This window comes from Mustela lutreola, chromosome 4 (assembly GCF_030435805.1).
Source record: "Mustela lutreola isolate mMusLut2 chromosome 4, mMusLut2.pri, whole genome shotgun sequence".
In the NCBI taxonomy this organism is placed as follows: domain Eukaryota; kingdom Metazoa; phylum Chordata; class Mammalia; order Carnivora; family Mustelidae; genus Mustela; species Mustela lutreola.
The window spans coordinates 89,129,930-89,138,905 of NC_081293.1; positions in this window are offsets into that span (position 1 = coordinate 89,129,930).

Genomic DNA, 8,976 nt, shown 5'->3' on the forward strand with positions numbered 1-8,976 from the left:
AGGAATTTCAAACTCTTTCTCATTTAGTTCCCACTATAAAGTAGGGGAATGGACAGGGCAGATGACTTACATTGAATATTTATTCTTCCATTGAGAAACATAGCAGCTGCCAAAGAGATGTGTAAGACACGAAGGGTTACAATCTAGTTGGGCTAATATGTGTCATGAAATAAAATAAAAAACAATGTGGCAGGATGTCATAAGTGATACAACAAAAATCAGAAGCCGAAATGGTGACCCCATTGTATTTTCAGGAAAACCTTTGGAAAGACAAAGAGGCTCAGGAGCTTGGTTATTTGCCTCAAATCTTCTTGAGGAAAATAGACATGGGTTATCCCCATATTATATGGGAGAAAACAGGAGTCTAAGAAATAGGTGAGATCTTGTGTTTACCTAGACCTGACTTTAAAGTTCATAAATTCTATAAAGCTACCATCTTGACACAAACCTCACACCCCTGACTTAAGGTCTAACACTTTATTATTATTATTTTTAAACAAACTATCTACATTGCCTATCAGAAAACCTGAGCCCAAGTAGGAAAGAAACACCTGCATTAGCACAGCTGGTAATAATACTCAAGGTCATCGCAAATTTTTCACGTTTTGAGCAAAAGCTTTACATATGTAGTTTGACTGTAGATAGTGTCTCTTGGGCTTTCAACATACAAGTTAGTTCAGAGTGAAAATAAATGAATAGTGCAAAACCATGGAAGGAAATAACATCATTACGTTTTACAGCCTGCAGTAAAACTGTTCTCCTGAGAGAAGTGGTGTCAGTGTCAGTGTGCGTCAGTTTAGCTAGGTGGGAGAAGTAGGTGATTAAGTGTTGGGAAAACAAGGATCATTAATTCCCTCCAGTGTGTACCTACTATACAAGACACTTAATATTTCCTGTTTATTGCAACCCACACTCCTACCCTCTGGGACCCCTTTTAAGGTTCAGAAAGTCAAGGGCATTTGATGAAGGGTCTCAAGGTACTTGTCTCCATGAGTGTTGCTCCCCTTCCCCTCTTTCTCCTTTTCCCTCTCCTTCCCTTTCTTTTCTACCTTTCACCTTTCTGGTTTTCTTCCTTTTGTTCTTATTTCTCCCTCCCTGAATTGTGGTTTTCATACACACAAAGGAAATAAAACATCTATGATAGGGACCGACCCTCCCGGTATTGCTAACCCACGTAAAGCTACCAGGGATGTGGATAGAAAGGGGGATCTCAGTGGCTGTCATGGGGATTCAGCCATTGCTAGGCAGGAAATAAAACATGCTTCCACCTATTTCCATTCTTGGCTAGAAGCATGGTTGTCTGCACCGTGTTTCCCTTCTCTTTCTGTCCCTCTGAGACCCACGGACAACTCAACATCTTAGATTCAGTTGAAGAGAATCACATACCTTGAAGATGGATGAAGGAAGAAGCATGAGTTTGTTCAGAAGGGTTTTGGTATATTTCATGGTGGCAACGGGAGCTAAAGCATAAAAGGTTTGATTCTTTTAGTCAGGTTGGGGTTGGTAGAAAAGGCGATGAAACCTGAAACAGAACAACAAGGAACCAGTAAAGTAGATGTGTGTGTGTGTGTGTGTGTGTGTGTGTGTGTGTGTGTGTGCGTGTGTGTGTGTGTGTGTGTTTTACAAGTGGGACATTATTTGGATTTACACAGAATGCTGTTTACTAAAAGAGAGAAACTGACCACCTCTGCTTGTTCAGAGCGACCAAATTTTAGTATATTTGTTTTATTTTTGTAGATTCTCTCTAGGAACATGAGGCTAGAACTTGTAAAAAGTTCTTTCATCTGAACTTAGAAAACAGGCCAATTTTAAGATTCATGTGGGGTGAGGAAGAATTACTTATATTGCAAACTGATTTTGATGAGTTCATATTCATGTCATCACAGTGAGATAATTAATTAATGCTTCATATGAGGAGGGTATGCAAGTGGGAAAGATTGAAAAAGTTTTGAAACTGACCAAACAAGATTTGAATCCTGGCTATGGGGTTTATTGGATTTGTTACCTTGGACAGGTCACCTAAGCACTGAAAGCCTCATTTTCCTCATCTGAAATATGGGACTAAAAATGAATGCTTTAATAGGGTTTTTTAAGGAACCAAGTGAGGTGAATTATAAAAGATATTTACCAGGACACTAAGCACATTGTAAATGCTGGAAAAGAGATCAGCCACAATAATTCAAACATCTACGCTCCATAAATATACTCAACTCTTGTCTGTAATGAATTGCTATTTTGAATGGTAGCATAATAGTAGACTGGGATGTGATCAAAGAGGCATTAAGCTAAACTCTATACAATCAAACTACATAGGATAATCTCTCCCCATGGTTAATAATAGCATATTGATTAGACAAAAGAGTTCTGAACAACAACAACAAAAGACTTTCAAATGTGAACACTTACCTCACCTACCTCTGCCTAAATCTACTTAAGGAAGAATGTCATTTGCTAAGGGATTCTTTACCTGATTGCCTAATTCTGAAGATTACAGCCAGCCTATCACCCAGAGAAAGCAAGAATCACACAGGAAGAGATTCTGTGGGTATCTATAGGTCTCAGCACAGGTAGGACAGGTGACTTCTCAGAATACACTTCCTTGTTTCGAATAAACAACCCTACTTGTGACACAATCCTAAAAGGGACACTTATCTGACTTCCCAGTACACAGAATATTAGAAGATGCAAATGCAAAGCAGAAATACATTCCAGAAATCTATGTGTGTGGCGACAGTTATGACATGTTATCCATTAGTGACAAAGAAGAATGGAATGTTCAAAATTCAAATGACTCCAAAGAGTGGTAGTTTGGAGTCACTTAGTGTCAGTTTTACTCATCTCCATAAATCCTAGGAAATCATTGCATTGCATCTTGAGGAAATAATTTTATAACCCTAGATCACTGAGGAAAGGTTAAACTCTGATCAGTGTGTGCTATTAAAAACAAAAACAAAAACAAACAAACAAAAAAACCCAGCAGTGTGTCATAAGCTAAGACAGATTTCCCTCCAAAATGATGCAACTTTTGTATAGTTTTTTTGTATAGTTCTAAGGAGTCAATTTTGGTAATCTAGAACATCTTCCCTTTTGTAACGAAGGATTTTGAGGGACACCGGGGTGGCTCAGTTGTTTGAGCACCTGACACTTGGTTTTGGCTCAGGTCATGGTCTCAGAGTCATGAGATCGAGCCCCTATGGGACTCCATGCCCAGTGGGACATCTGCTTGAGGTTCTCTCTCTCCTTCTCCCTCTGCCCCTATCCCTGCATATGCATGTGCATGTTTTCTCTCTTTAAAATAAGTAAATCTTAAGAAAAAAAAAAGGGATTTTGACTTGATTGTTGACCATGTGGGATACATGCTGTGCTGTACCTGCCCAGATTCCTCCTCATGTCTGAGGCATTTATTCAACCTCAGAGGTAGAGAATTTGTGACTCCTGTCTGATTTTGCTTTTGCTCAAGAGAATCCATGGTTCTCAAAGAATTCCAAAGAATTCCTTCCCCAGGTAGGCTTCACTGAATGGCAGCTCAACCAGTGGCCAAAAAGGCCCAGCCACCCAGTTCCACTCAGAGACTCTCAAGAGCCTTCTCATACAGAATTGACCGAGACCTTTTTGGAACTGTGTCATGTCCCCGCTGCTCCCTCTGCCTAGTCTTGCCTTCTGCTCTTTACCCTAGCAGTGTTTATTTATAAAACAACCTGAATACTAGTCGTTATCTCCGTGGGAACATGACCTATGACATAATGACAAAGGACACTGGGAAGCTCTTCCTCACTAATGTTTTTCTCTAAAATTTTATATGTGAGTTAGCTCAATTGGTTAAGTGTCTGCCTTCTCCTCAGGTCATGATCCCAGGGTTCTGGGATCGAGTTCGGCATCTGGCTCCTTGTTAAGCAAGGCTTCTGCTTCTCCTCTCTCTCAAATAAATAAACTCTTTATTTATAGGTGAGGCTGCCTTTTTTGCACTGTATATTATTTCCTGTTTTGTCGAAGGTTATTTGACCATAGAGTTGAGGGTCCATATCTGGGCTCTCTACTCTGTTCCACTGGTCTATGTGTCTGTTTTTATACCAGTACCATGCTGTCTTGGTAATCACAGCTTTGTAGTAAAGCTTGAAATCAGGTAACATGATTCCCCCAGCTTTATTTTTGTTTTTCAACATTTCCTTAGTGATTCGGGGTCTCTTCTGATTCCATACAAATTTTAGCATTATTTGCTCCAGCTCTTTGAAGAATACCGGTGGAATTTTGATCAGAATAGCATTAAAAGTATAGATTGCTCTAGGCAGTATAGACATTTTAACAATGTTCGATCCAAGAGCATGGAATGGTCTTCCATCTTTTTGTGTCTTCTTCAATTTCTTTCATGAGTGTTCTGTAGTTCCTCGAGTACAGATCCTTTACTCCTTTGGTTAGGCTTATTCCCAGGTATCTTATGGTTCTTGGTGCTATAGTAAATGGAATTAGTTCTCTAATTTCCCTTTCTGTATTTTCATTGTTAGTGTATAAGAAAGCCACTGATTTCTGTATATTGACTTTGTATCCTGCCACGTTGCTGAATTGCTGTATTAGTTCTAGTAGTTTGGGGGTGGAGTCTTTCAGGTTTTCCATATAAAGAATCATGTCATCTGCAAAGAGAGAGAGTTTGACTTCTTTTCATTGCCAATTTGGATACCTTTTATTTCCCTTTGTTGTTTGATTGCTATTGCTAGGACTTCTAATACTATATTGAACAAGAGTGAGAGTGGGCATCCTTGTCGTGTTCCTGATCTCAACAGGAAGGATGCAAGCTTTTTCCCATTGAGGATGATATTTGCTGTGGGTCTTTCATAGATAGATTTGATGAAGTTCAGGAATGTTCCCTCTATACCTATACTTTGAAGCGTTTTAATCAGGAACGGATGCTGGGTTTTGTCCAGTGTTTTTTCTGCATCAATTGAGAGGACCATGTGGTTCTTCTCTCTTCTCTTATTAATTTGTTCTATCACATTGATTGATTTGCGAATGTTGAACCATCCTTATAGCCCAGGGATGAATGCCACCTGGTCATGGTGGATAATCTTTTTAATGTGCTGTTGGATCCTGTTTGCTAGGATCTTGTTGAGAATCTTAGCATCCATATTCATCAATGATATTGGTCTGAAATCCTCCTTTTTGGTAGGGTCTTTGCCTGGTTTGGGGATCAGGGTAATGCTGGCTTCATAGAAAGAGTCAGGAAGTTTTCCTTCTGCTTCAATTTTTTGAAACAGCTTCAGGATCTATAATGAACTCCTCAAACTCAACACACACAAAACAGACAATCATATCAAAAAATGGGCAGAACATATGAACAGATACTTCTCCAATCAAGACGTACAAATGGCTATCAGATACATGAGAAAATATTCATTATCACAAACCATCAGGGAGATTCAAATTAAAACTACATTGAGATATCACCTTACACCAGTTAGAATGGCCAAAATTAGCAAGACAGGAAACAACATGTGTTGGAGAGGATGTGGAGAAAGAGGAACCCTCTTCCACTGTTGGTGGGAATGCAAGTTGGTGCAGCCTCTTTGGAGAACAGTGTGGAGAGACCTCAAGAAATTAAAAATAGAACTTTCCTATGACCCTGCCATTGCACTCCTAGGAATTTACCCCAAAGATACAGATGTAGTGAAACGAAGGGTTATCTGTACCCCCAATGTTTATAGCAGCAATGGCCACGGTCGCCAAACTGTGGAAAGAACCAAGATGCCCTTCAACGGATGAATGAATAAGGAAGATGTGGTCCATATACACTATGGAGTATTATGCCGCCATCAGAAAGAACGAATACACAACTTTTGTAGCAACATGGACGGCACTGGAAGAGATTATGCTGAGTGAAATAAGTGAAGCAGAGAGAGTCAATTATCATATGGTTTCACTTATTTGTGGAGCATAACAAAAATCATGGAGGACATGGGGAGTTAGAGAGAAGGGGGTTGGGGTAAATTGGAAGGGGAGGTGAATCATGAGAGATTATGGATTCTGAAAAACAATCTGAGGGGTTAGACGTGGCGAGGGGGTGGGAGGTCGGGGTACCAGGTGGTGGGTATTGTAGAGGGCACGGATTGCATGGAGCACTGGGTGTGGTGAACAAATAATGATACTGTTATGCTGAAAATAAATAAATTAAAAAATATATATATACAAAAAAATTCTATAGGTGATACCTACTCGCCAACCACCAACTTCACCCAGTTCCCTGCATCAATGTTTATATATGGACCTACTGATTGCTTGGCTTCCCAGCACAGAATCAATTCATCGGCTGAGAGCAGAGACTAGCATAAAATACATCAGTATTCTTCCTCTGTGACCCCTCCTTCCCCTTCTGCTTCCACCTTTTCCTTCCTCTTAAAGCTTTCTCTTACGCACTCGGGAGCTCACCGGATTATGCTTTATCCCAACCACTCCTCTGAGGTGGAAGGCCCCTCCTCCTGTCCGGCTGCCAAATCCAATGGTCCCTTCTTAGACTTCAGTTCCCATGACTTATCAGTAGCCTCTTCCACAGCTGACCACCTTCTTCTTCTTGAAACACTTTCTTCCCTTGACTCCAAAACACAAGGTACTCCTGGCTCCTTATAGAACTGTCACCATGACGTCCCAGCTCCTTCGTCTGATTCCTCCTCATCTTCTAGACTAAGAGCAGCCTGGCCTTCATCCTAGGGCTCCTCCCCTTTCCTGTCTGAACTCACTCTACTGGTTATTGCACCCTGTTTCTTGTACATTTTGTACATTCATATCTCCAGCAGGTGTCTGGCGCCCAACAGTGAGAAAACAGAGCCCCTGTCCCCCTGGACCATATCTGTTGTTCTCACAGCCATCCCCCTCATGGACTGGGCATCTCCATCACCCCAGGTGCTCAGACCACAAATCTCGCATCATTCTTGACCCCTTTCTTTCCCTTATGCCCCATATCCAGTGTGAAGGCAAATCCTATAGGTTCTTCTTCCAGAACACATCTAGAACCTAACTGTCACCACAGCTACACACCCGCATCCAGGTCACGATCACGCCTCTTGTGGGTCACTCTAAGAATCCCTTGACCGGTTCCTCTACCCCCACCCTTGTTCATCATCAGCAACTGGGGGGATTCTGTTAATGGTACTGTGTAACTTCTAATCCTGTTGAGGGCCTTGAGGTAAGATCCTGGTATTCCCATCTTCAAAACTCTGCTCTGGTTTTCCTTTTTACTTAGAGTAAAATCTAAATTCCCTATAAGACCCAAAAAGCTCTGAAAAGTCTACCCTCCTTAGACCATGCCCACATCTGGTCTCTTGCTTTGTCTCTGATTCAGCCACACAATGAATCGCCTCATTGCCATTTGTTGAAAAGTCTGCAACCTCAGGACCTTTGCATTTACTTTTCTCTCTTTTCAGAACAACAGTTTTTCAGGCATACACATGACTCACACCCCAGTTCCCCCATCTCCTTCATGCCTTTACTCAGAGAGTGCTGGGGGTATCCTCTATCTGAACTCACCGTGTCCCCTCGGATGCTTCGTCATAGCCTTTCCTGACTTACTTGCTTCCCATAACATTACCATTGTTTAACCTACTCTGTATTCTACTTTATAACCCTTGTTACTTTCTCTGCCTCCCCGCTAGAGTATCTGTAGCACAAGGACAGAAATTTTCATCTCCATTATTTATTGCTATATTCTTAGGACACATTGCAGATGTTCCACTCATGTGGTTGAGTGGATGGGATGTTCAGTCCAGAGGCCAGAAGGTGCAGTGTCTAAGATTATGGGCTTGGGAGTAGGATGGCCTGAGCTGGGATCTGAGCTACCCTAATCGTCCTACCTGTGTTACCTTGCACAAGTTATTTCCCTTCCTGTCTTTCCCCATATATACAACAGATTTGATCATTGTCCCTATATCATTGGATTGTCATAGTCAATCCTTTATACGATGGATGGAAAGCAGTTAGCACAATGACCGACATGCCTGCATAACCACTGGGAAGGGGTCTGTACAAACAAAAGCCCCCTGCTTCAGCTGCTTTTACCTACCAATGGTGGTGCCCTGGGAGTGGCCAACATAGTGCAGCTTATCTTGTCCAGTTTTCTTTAAAATGAAGTCAATCGTGGCTGGGAGGTCGTATTTAGCCATCTCATCAAAGTTGCAAGAAAAACAAAGACAAAATAAAACTAAATACTTTCCCTTGCTATAATTTCTAAAAGTCAAGCCTATTTATAGCTAAGCCTGTCTCTGGGAAAATAGAAAACTGGCTTCTCTAAGCATTGCTGCTTATAGACTGGGAGGGAGTGTCATGTGCTTTTGCGGGGCTGGCTTCTTATCAAGAGCTGATGTCATTTCTGAAATGGAGCATTACAGCTGCACCTTAATCCAAACAAGACAGCCTCTGTCAGTGGGGATTCTTGCTATCCCTAAAAATGGATGTCAGACTTAATCATCATTTGTACACAGATTATACACAATCTGGAGTCAATTGAGATAAGTCAGAGCGCCCTTTCTTTTACTACTCAGAGATCAGCCAGAATGGTCTTTGGAAAATGGAAATGGAATTCTGCCAATGCCTTTTTGGAAACTGCTTGGCAACTTCTCATTGTGCGCAGAGTGAGGTCTGAAGGCCTCAGTGTGGCCCGCGGAACCCACCTGACCTGTCTTTCTTTCTCACGGCCCCTCCAGAGACACGAGCTTCCTTGTGGGCCCTAGAAGACTTAGAGCACTTTTCTAGGCCTTAGCAGCATCACTGAAATCTCTTCTGTTTCCCCCTCCATCAGCACTTTATAGGAATGGGGCATGAGAGTGCTGGAGAAAGGAAACCTTTGAAAAGCTTGCCATGGGGGATGCCTGGGTGGCTCAGTTGGTTAAGCCTTCGGCTCAGGTCATGATCCCAGGGTCCTGGGATAGAGTCCCACATCGGGCTCCTTGCTCAGCGGAGAGCCTGCTTCTCCCTCTGCCTCTGCCTGCCTCTCTG